We start from the raw sequence: 7,360 nt of genomic DNA, 5'->3' as shown, positions 1-7,360 counted from the left end.
CCATCTTTCAGATGAGTGCTCTCAGACCTTTTGGTAGCCTTCCTGTTTAGTTTTTCAACTCCAGGGACCATCAGTCCAGCTTCTTGGAAATCTGCAGCGGCAATGTTCCTATGAACCAGCAGCCAGCCCGTGAGGAAGCTTTCCCGGCGCTGGCGGTGCGCGGTGCTCCGGATAGTGCGAGCATCCTGCACAAACACGTGCACATCATCCTGCACAACATCTTGCACAAGCAGCTCCCAGAGAGCACAAGGACTTTATCAGCAATTACACAAGAGGTGTGTGGCTGCTGCCTGGAGCCTCATGCTGAGCCCCACAAACACAGCTCTTGCACAGAGCTCTTTGCCAGCTGAGCAGGGCTGTGCTGGTTTCAGCTGGCACTTCCCACCCTCTCTGAAGGGAGGTGCCCCGGACTGCTTCCTGGTAAATACAGGGTGTTTACCTTTTGTTAATCCTGGAAGCCGAATGAAAGAGGAACTCCTCATTAGTAAAGTCTTTTCTGAGGTTTTATTTCAGATTACAAGTACAATTACTCCCAAGTTCCAGGAAAATTCTGAGTTGATCAAAAGGCTTTTAATTGATTTTTGTTCCCCCAATATCTCTGATAAGTTTTGTATGCTTTTTCATTGCTATTTTACATATAAAAATAAGATTATAAAGAATATAAATCTATTTAGAGAATATAAACCTGCCTTCTCATTAAGAGTGTTCCTAAAATCTGCATTTTCAGGATGTGTGGAATGTGGTTCATCCACCTCAGTCTAAGGAATGCTCATCAGTAGGAAATCCAGGGAAAGGTGAGCCCTCAAGCGTGTTCATGCCCTAGGGGAAGGGGAAATAGGATCAGCTCACAGTCAGTTTAATTATGTGTGGGAGGGACAATTTCTTTTGACTCACCCTGCACTGAGATTTTATTAATGAATAGGGAACAGGTTGTTCTTAAATTTTGTTTAGGCATTGTGCCTGTTCACTAAAAATCCTGCTCAGGAGCTGGCTGGCACAGCTCGTGCTATGGCCTGATGAATGCTGGGGGCAGACACTGGGTCAAGGAGAGAGCACCAGTAGGCAGGACAGGTGCCCAGAAAGGGGAAAGGGCCATTATGCAGCCATTGTCACCTGCAGATCGCTGGCACCTGCAGCCATCCTCTCCGTCTGCCACTTTCTGCACAATCTGCTAATTTATGAAAATGATTTACACCAAACCTTCAGGCTGGAAGATATAAAACCATCAGCTTGCTCAGAATGCATTTGGAGCAGACACAATAGCAGCTGGATTGCTGGGACTGGATTTGGGGCAGGGATTCCTAAAGCGTGATGGAAGAGGAAGGATGAATATTCTCACAATCGGCTAGATGATGAATTGATTTCTTTTTCCTTGTAAGGGCATGAATTAACAATTATGGGTTCTAAGGTTTGAAACTGTATGATTTGAATGCTGCATAAGTGAATTCCTGTGATAGACTAGTCTAGGAAAAAGGGGGTTGAGCCCCTGTTTGTCAGACTGGCTGCATTTCTTTATGAGCTCATGAAATAAAGTTTAGATCACAGTTATTTTATCCTGTAAATCTGAGATATCCCAAGGGACCATGACCAGGCATTTAATTTGACAGCACCTGAAAACATTGAGCATATCCTAATTCTGTTCCATCTGCAGTCTTTTCTAGAGATACTTGACATTTTCCCTCAGGCTGAGGAAAACTAAAGAGTAAATGATACATAAGAACTTGTTTTAGGGACAGAAGAATGTTGAAAATTTTCAAGAAGCAAAAACAAAGTTATGAATAACATCTGCCATGGTCTCCATTATGAGGGAAAAACTGATGTCTTTACAAACAGTTTGATGGGTGAAGATATGGGTATTAAGTTTTTGAAATGGGTTTTAATGTCTCTACTGACTTTGGGCAGCAGGTTCGTGGCAGAGCCCAGAGAGCGCAGCTCCTGAAACAAAAAAGAGTCTGCACAAGCCTGAACTTCTGAGCTTTGGGGGAGAACAGTAGGTTCAAGGGGGGAATATGTGCTAGGCTGTTTGGGAAGGCTGCACCTTCCCAGTGCCTCAGCAGTGGGGAAAGGAAGAGGGCAACATGCGGGCGGCAGCTTGGGATCAGAGGCTGCGCCCTCTGAAATCTCGAGAGAGAAAACCCCGCAGGTGTGTGTCCCAGTGGGCTCTCCCTTTATTCAAATAAAGCTGAAGGACCCCCCTGCTCCTTTTTGGACATAAACCTCCGGCCTTTGTGGGTTTTACTGAAAATAAGAACAGTTTTTTAACATTAATAAACTTTGATTTCTGCTTTCTTTTGGAGTATCTTAATACAGATTTAACTATAGTGAATAATATGAATAGGAAAACAGCCCTTAGCCGTACTGCTGGTAGAAACTCAGCCTAGTTCTTCTTAAATCATCGTATGTAACTGCAGAAAGAAGAGATTAATTGATTTCTAGTTTTTTATATTCCTACTTCTCTGCACATACTAATTTATTGACATGCATTTGATGCCAACTTTTTATCATAGTTTGAGAGAAAATTGTGTTATCACATTTTGCATGTACATGAACATAGGTTTATTCCTATAATCACATTGCTTCTGAGAGGAATAATGGCTTTGTCTTAATAAACAACCTGTGGGTCTGCTGGTAAATAAAAATAGCACTGAGAGATAAAAGAAACATTGGGAAGGATTCTGCTGATTGATGAATGGGGAAAAAAAGATATTTGCCTTTACAAACAAACTGTATGTTTGCTGATAAATGAAATTGGATATTGAAAGATAAAAGAAACAATGGGGAAAACCCATAAATTCCATAAGAATTAAAAATTAAGAGGGAGGGTTATACATTAGAAGGGAATCTCACATATTAGGTATTCTGGGAAGTCTGTACCTCTCAAGTACCTCAGCCAGTGGGGAAAGAGAGAGGGATATGGGGCTGGGAAATTAGGATAAAAAGAAGGCTGTGTCCTCCAAATTTTTGAGAGACCCTAGGGGAATGCCCCATGGCCTCTCCTTTTATTTGAATAAATAAAAGGACTCCTCTGTCTCATTTTTGGACATAAACCTCTGGTGTTTGTGGATTAATTTTCCTGACATTCCCCAAACTCTTTTTCAGCTTCACTAAACAGCTTCAAAAGCTTCTAAAGAAAATGTAGTAAGGGTTTTTCAAATATACTTGTGGATTAAAGTATATTTGTTGAAGTCAACAGTGTTAAAGCAATGGAGAAGCTCATATCTACCTTAGTTATGGAAGTTTATCAATGCTTATTGAAAATCCTTTATCTTTCTCTGTGAAAAAATTTAGGTACTCAAGTTTTCAAATGGAATAGTAAAGTTTACTTGTACTTTATTGTCCCAGTTTCAGCTGGGGTAATTTCCTTCCTAGCTGTTGCAGTGCTGCGTTTTGGATTTGGAAAGAGAATGGTGTTGGTAACACACTGACGTTTTGGGTTTTTGCTAAGTCGTGTTTATCCTGAGTCAAGGACTTCTTTCTTTTTCTATGTCTCGTGCTCTGCCAGTGGAAACAAAAGAAGCTGGGAGGGAGCATAGCTGGGACAGTGGACCCAAACTGACCAGAGGGATATTCCACACCACAGAACGTCATGCCCAGTATTTAAACTGGGGGGAGTTCATGGAAGCACAGCCAGTCTGGGGTTGGGAAGTGAGGTCTGGCATTGGTCAGAGGGTGGTGAGCAATAGCATTGTGCATTACTCGTTGCTTGTTCTTATTCTTATTCTTATTCTTATTCTTATTCTTATTCTTATTCTTATTCTTATTCTTATTCTTATTCTTATTCTTATTCTTATTCTTATTCTTCATATATTTGACTTCATTTTCAAATATTAAACTGTTCTTATCTCAACATATACGTTTCACTTTGATTCTCCTCCCCATTTCACCAGGGAAGATGTGGAGGGGAAAGGAGGGGAGTGAGTGAGGCTCTGCACTGTTTCATCTCCAGCTGAGCTTAAACCCGTGACAGTCCTTTTTGCCAAAGTGGGTCATGAATAGTTGAGATAAGGACAGATCCAACCAGAGAGTGTTGTGAGATTTTTTTTCTTGAAGAAGTACTTTGATTACCAACACATCAAATATCACCACAAATAAGGGTGTTTATGGAGCTAATGTTATTTATTGTTCCCATCTTCTTTCCCAGAGAAGAATTTCAAGCGAGTATAACTAACTGCATGAGTTCTTTCTTCAGGATGTGGTAAGAATTATGAAATATAACAGGGATTGTGTACATTGTTGCACAATGAAAGTGTCCTGATAGATCATGCTCCTCAAACTACAGAAAATGTTGTTAATGTCACTCAGATTCAGCCCCTCCTTCCCCTCCATGTTTAACTGTTCACAGAATCAACTTCTAGTCAATTTTATCCAGTATGTAATAATATTTTTGGAATCATCTGAACAGTGAAAAAATTGATACTTGTGACAGATATAGATACAGTAGTACTCTTTTTAATCACATTCTGTTACCAAATATATAGTTACATTATTAATTAAAACTACCTTAAATACTGTAGGGTTGTACCTCTGCGTTGTCGTATCATCAGACAGAAAGATTTCTTTCTTCTCCCATATAGTCCTGCTAGCATCCTAAAATGCAAGCTGTGTTTCTTGGTTCTGCCAGAATATTACTCTCACTTTTTTCACTGCCTGACTATATGTTATTTTTATGTTGTTTGCAAAGTCAAATGCTTTGGGTTTTTTTTTGGTGTGGTGTTTTTTTTGGGGTTTTTTTTTTAATCATATGGATAAGATTGGCAGCAAAGAAATTAATTTTGCTTGGTGGTTATATGTGAGATTTTGTACAGATGTGCTAGAAAGAAAACTCTGCAATTAAATACTTTTATCACCATATGATAAAAACCAGTTTCAGGCTGGTTTTAAGATTTTGCTGACTTGTCTTCTTTCCTTGGTTTTTCAGTAAACTGTTGAATAGTTAATGAGCAGTGTCTTCTACTCAAAAATGTGTGGCAGCCAGCATCCTTTAGGTTTTATTTGCAGCTGTGATGTAAAGCATGCTTCTTTACTTACATGAGAATTTAGAGGTCTATAGCTTTTGCTTCCTCTGCAAAGTATTTTATTGACTGCATTGACAGCAAATATACTCAAAATCAATACCTTGAATGTTAAACATTGCTTATGTGAAGGACAAGCAGCTGTAATTGCTGCATCTCAGTCCACAGCATTGCAAGTAGACTAAACATCCTTTCCTTGACTTTCTGTTCTCTTTATTTCAGCCACCTATCTCTCTTCTGGCTGAGGTAGTATACCTGTTGGTCTCCTGTCTGCTATTTCCAGTTCTATCTTCCCTCTCACCAAAGTAGTTGCATTGTTAATAGTCAAGAGGGCATAACTTTATGCCTACCTTTCTCTTTAACTATTCGACTTCTTATGCTGCCTGTTCTCCCACTGGCTCTCCTTTCTAAAGCACTCACAGGCTGCTTTATTAGTGAGAAGCAAAAGATCAGTAGGGCTGCAACATGTTTGATGCTGGCAGCTAAAATAGGAGGCAGACTAATAGGAGTTGTGATCAGCTGCCCAAGGAATCATCAGTCCTGCAGGACAGGATATCCAGGGCTTCTGAGTAGCGAGATATGAAAGACTAAACCTGATGAACGTGAGAATGTGCTTTATTCTGGTGTTGATTGCCAAATAGAAGAAGGCTTTCAGTATAATTCCTCTTACTCTGTGTGTTTGAAAAAACAGAAGGTAGAATTTGCACTACGAGGTTGTGTAGATCAGATGAGTGGGTGGGGAAAGCCTCAGAGTTTCTTGTGTTCTTAAACACTTACAAGATGATGAAAAGTAATAATCTGAAGGTCTGGTAGAGGAAATTTTAAAAGGTTGCTTTGTTATCTGTACAAAAGTACAGTCTGATCAAAGCTGTGAGGTTTGACAGGCCTTGATGCAAAAGGGCCATGTAGGTGGCAAAAGCACAGAAAACTTGTTTTGAAATGATAAATTTTAATTGAGGAAGAGGAAAAACAAGATGGGAAGAGGGGAGAATGGAAGTAATCTGCAAGAGTGTTGTATGCGAATTCTGGAGCAAATTAGGGATAAGATTAAGGTTAAGACAAATGGCAGTGGAAGACAGAAAGTCTGAAATGGTATGTAATTCAACTGGTCTGTAGCTTTTTTATCTGAGATCAGTGATGTTTAAGCAAAGAAAGATATCTGGGTAGCCATTGCTTCTCTTTATCACAATATTCACTAAATACATGAACAGAAATGATCTGCTGTGCATGAGAAGACTTTCTCTGATTTTGTTTGTCTGTTCGTTTGTGTGTTTTACTCCTTCCCTCCTTCCTGCTTTCTTTTTCAGGTGGATTCTCTGATTCTCCACCAGGAGGGGCACAGAGACAAGTTTGCATTTACTGCTTCCAACAGCCAGTTCAGGGAGTTGAGACAGCACGTTTTAGTGCAGGCAGCAAAAGAAGTGGAAGTTTAGACTGAGCATAAAAACTCTTTATCAGAAAAAAAGGAAATCCCAAAACATTGGGGTGCTTTATAGTGCCAGGAGCCTTCAGTATGACCGAGCACATGCAGGTCCTGCAACAGAAAAAAAATAATCTCCTTTACTTTACTTACCATTGTGAGTAGCTGGACAGACTAAGTTTCTGTCAGTAGGCCAGTTTCTTTCCCTTCCACCCTCACCAAGGGATGCTCCTGTGATAAGGAATCCATTACTTAATTCTATTATATTTTCAGTAAGAATTTAGAACTGGTTTAAATGAAAGAAAAAAAAAAAAAAAAAAAAAAAAGTGGATTGAAATTCCAGGTCTGAGTAGGAGGGCTATAGAACCAAACCGACATTGCCAGTGGCTTAACTGCAATGACAGCAGTCTTGTGCAGTGCTGAAACTTCCATGACCCCCACAGAGCAACACACAGGGTTCTGAAAAAGAGACACCAAGGACATCAAGGAGCTTGAGATCTCCTGAAAGAAAACCTGTCATTCAGGCCTGAATAATAGTGGCATTCAAATTTCTGACAATGAAGAGAGCTGAGACACCCCTGATTTATGAGATAAATATTTTTGCAGCATCTCTGGATGTTACAAAATCCACGGTGAAACCCACTTGGAAATCCCCTCTCTGTGTAACTCATCCACACCAAAAGTGCTGTGTGAAATTGAGCTGACCAGAGAAGAGATTATGGAATATGCAAATTATACTAATTACCATTATCATATCTTTTTCAGATAAAAGTAATGTGAAAACACAAGTCTGAAACAGCTGACTTACAGACAGGAGTGAGTATTCTCTCATGTAAAATGTTCCTGATACTCATGACTGGAAGGTGACAAAGGTAACTAATTTTAAAATAAATTTGACAAATTGAGAGGAAAAAAAAAAGGGCATGTT

This window comes from Poecile atricapillus, chromosome 1, assembly GCF_030490865.1.
Source record: "Poecile atricapillus isolate bPoeAtr1 chromosome 1, bPoeAtr1.hap1, whole genome shotgun sequence".
NCBI classification, from domain to species: Eukaryota; Metazoa; Chordata; class Aves; order Passeriformes; family Paridae; genus Poecile; species Poecile atricapillus.
Note: the sequence above shows the minus strand (reverse complement) of the source record.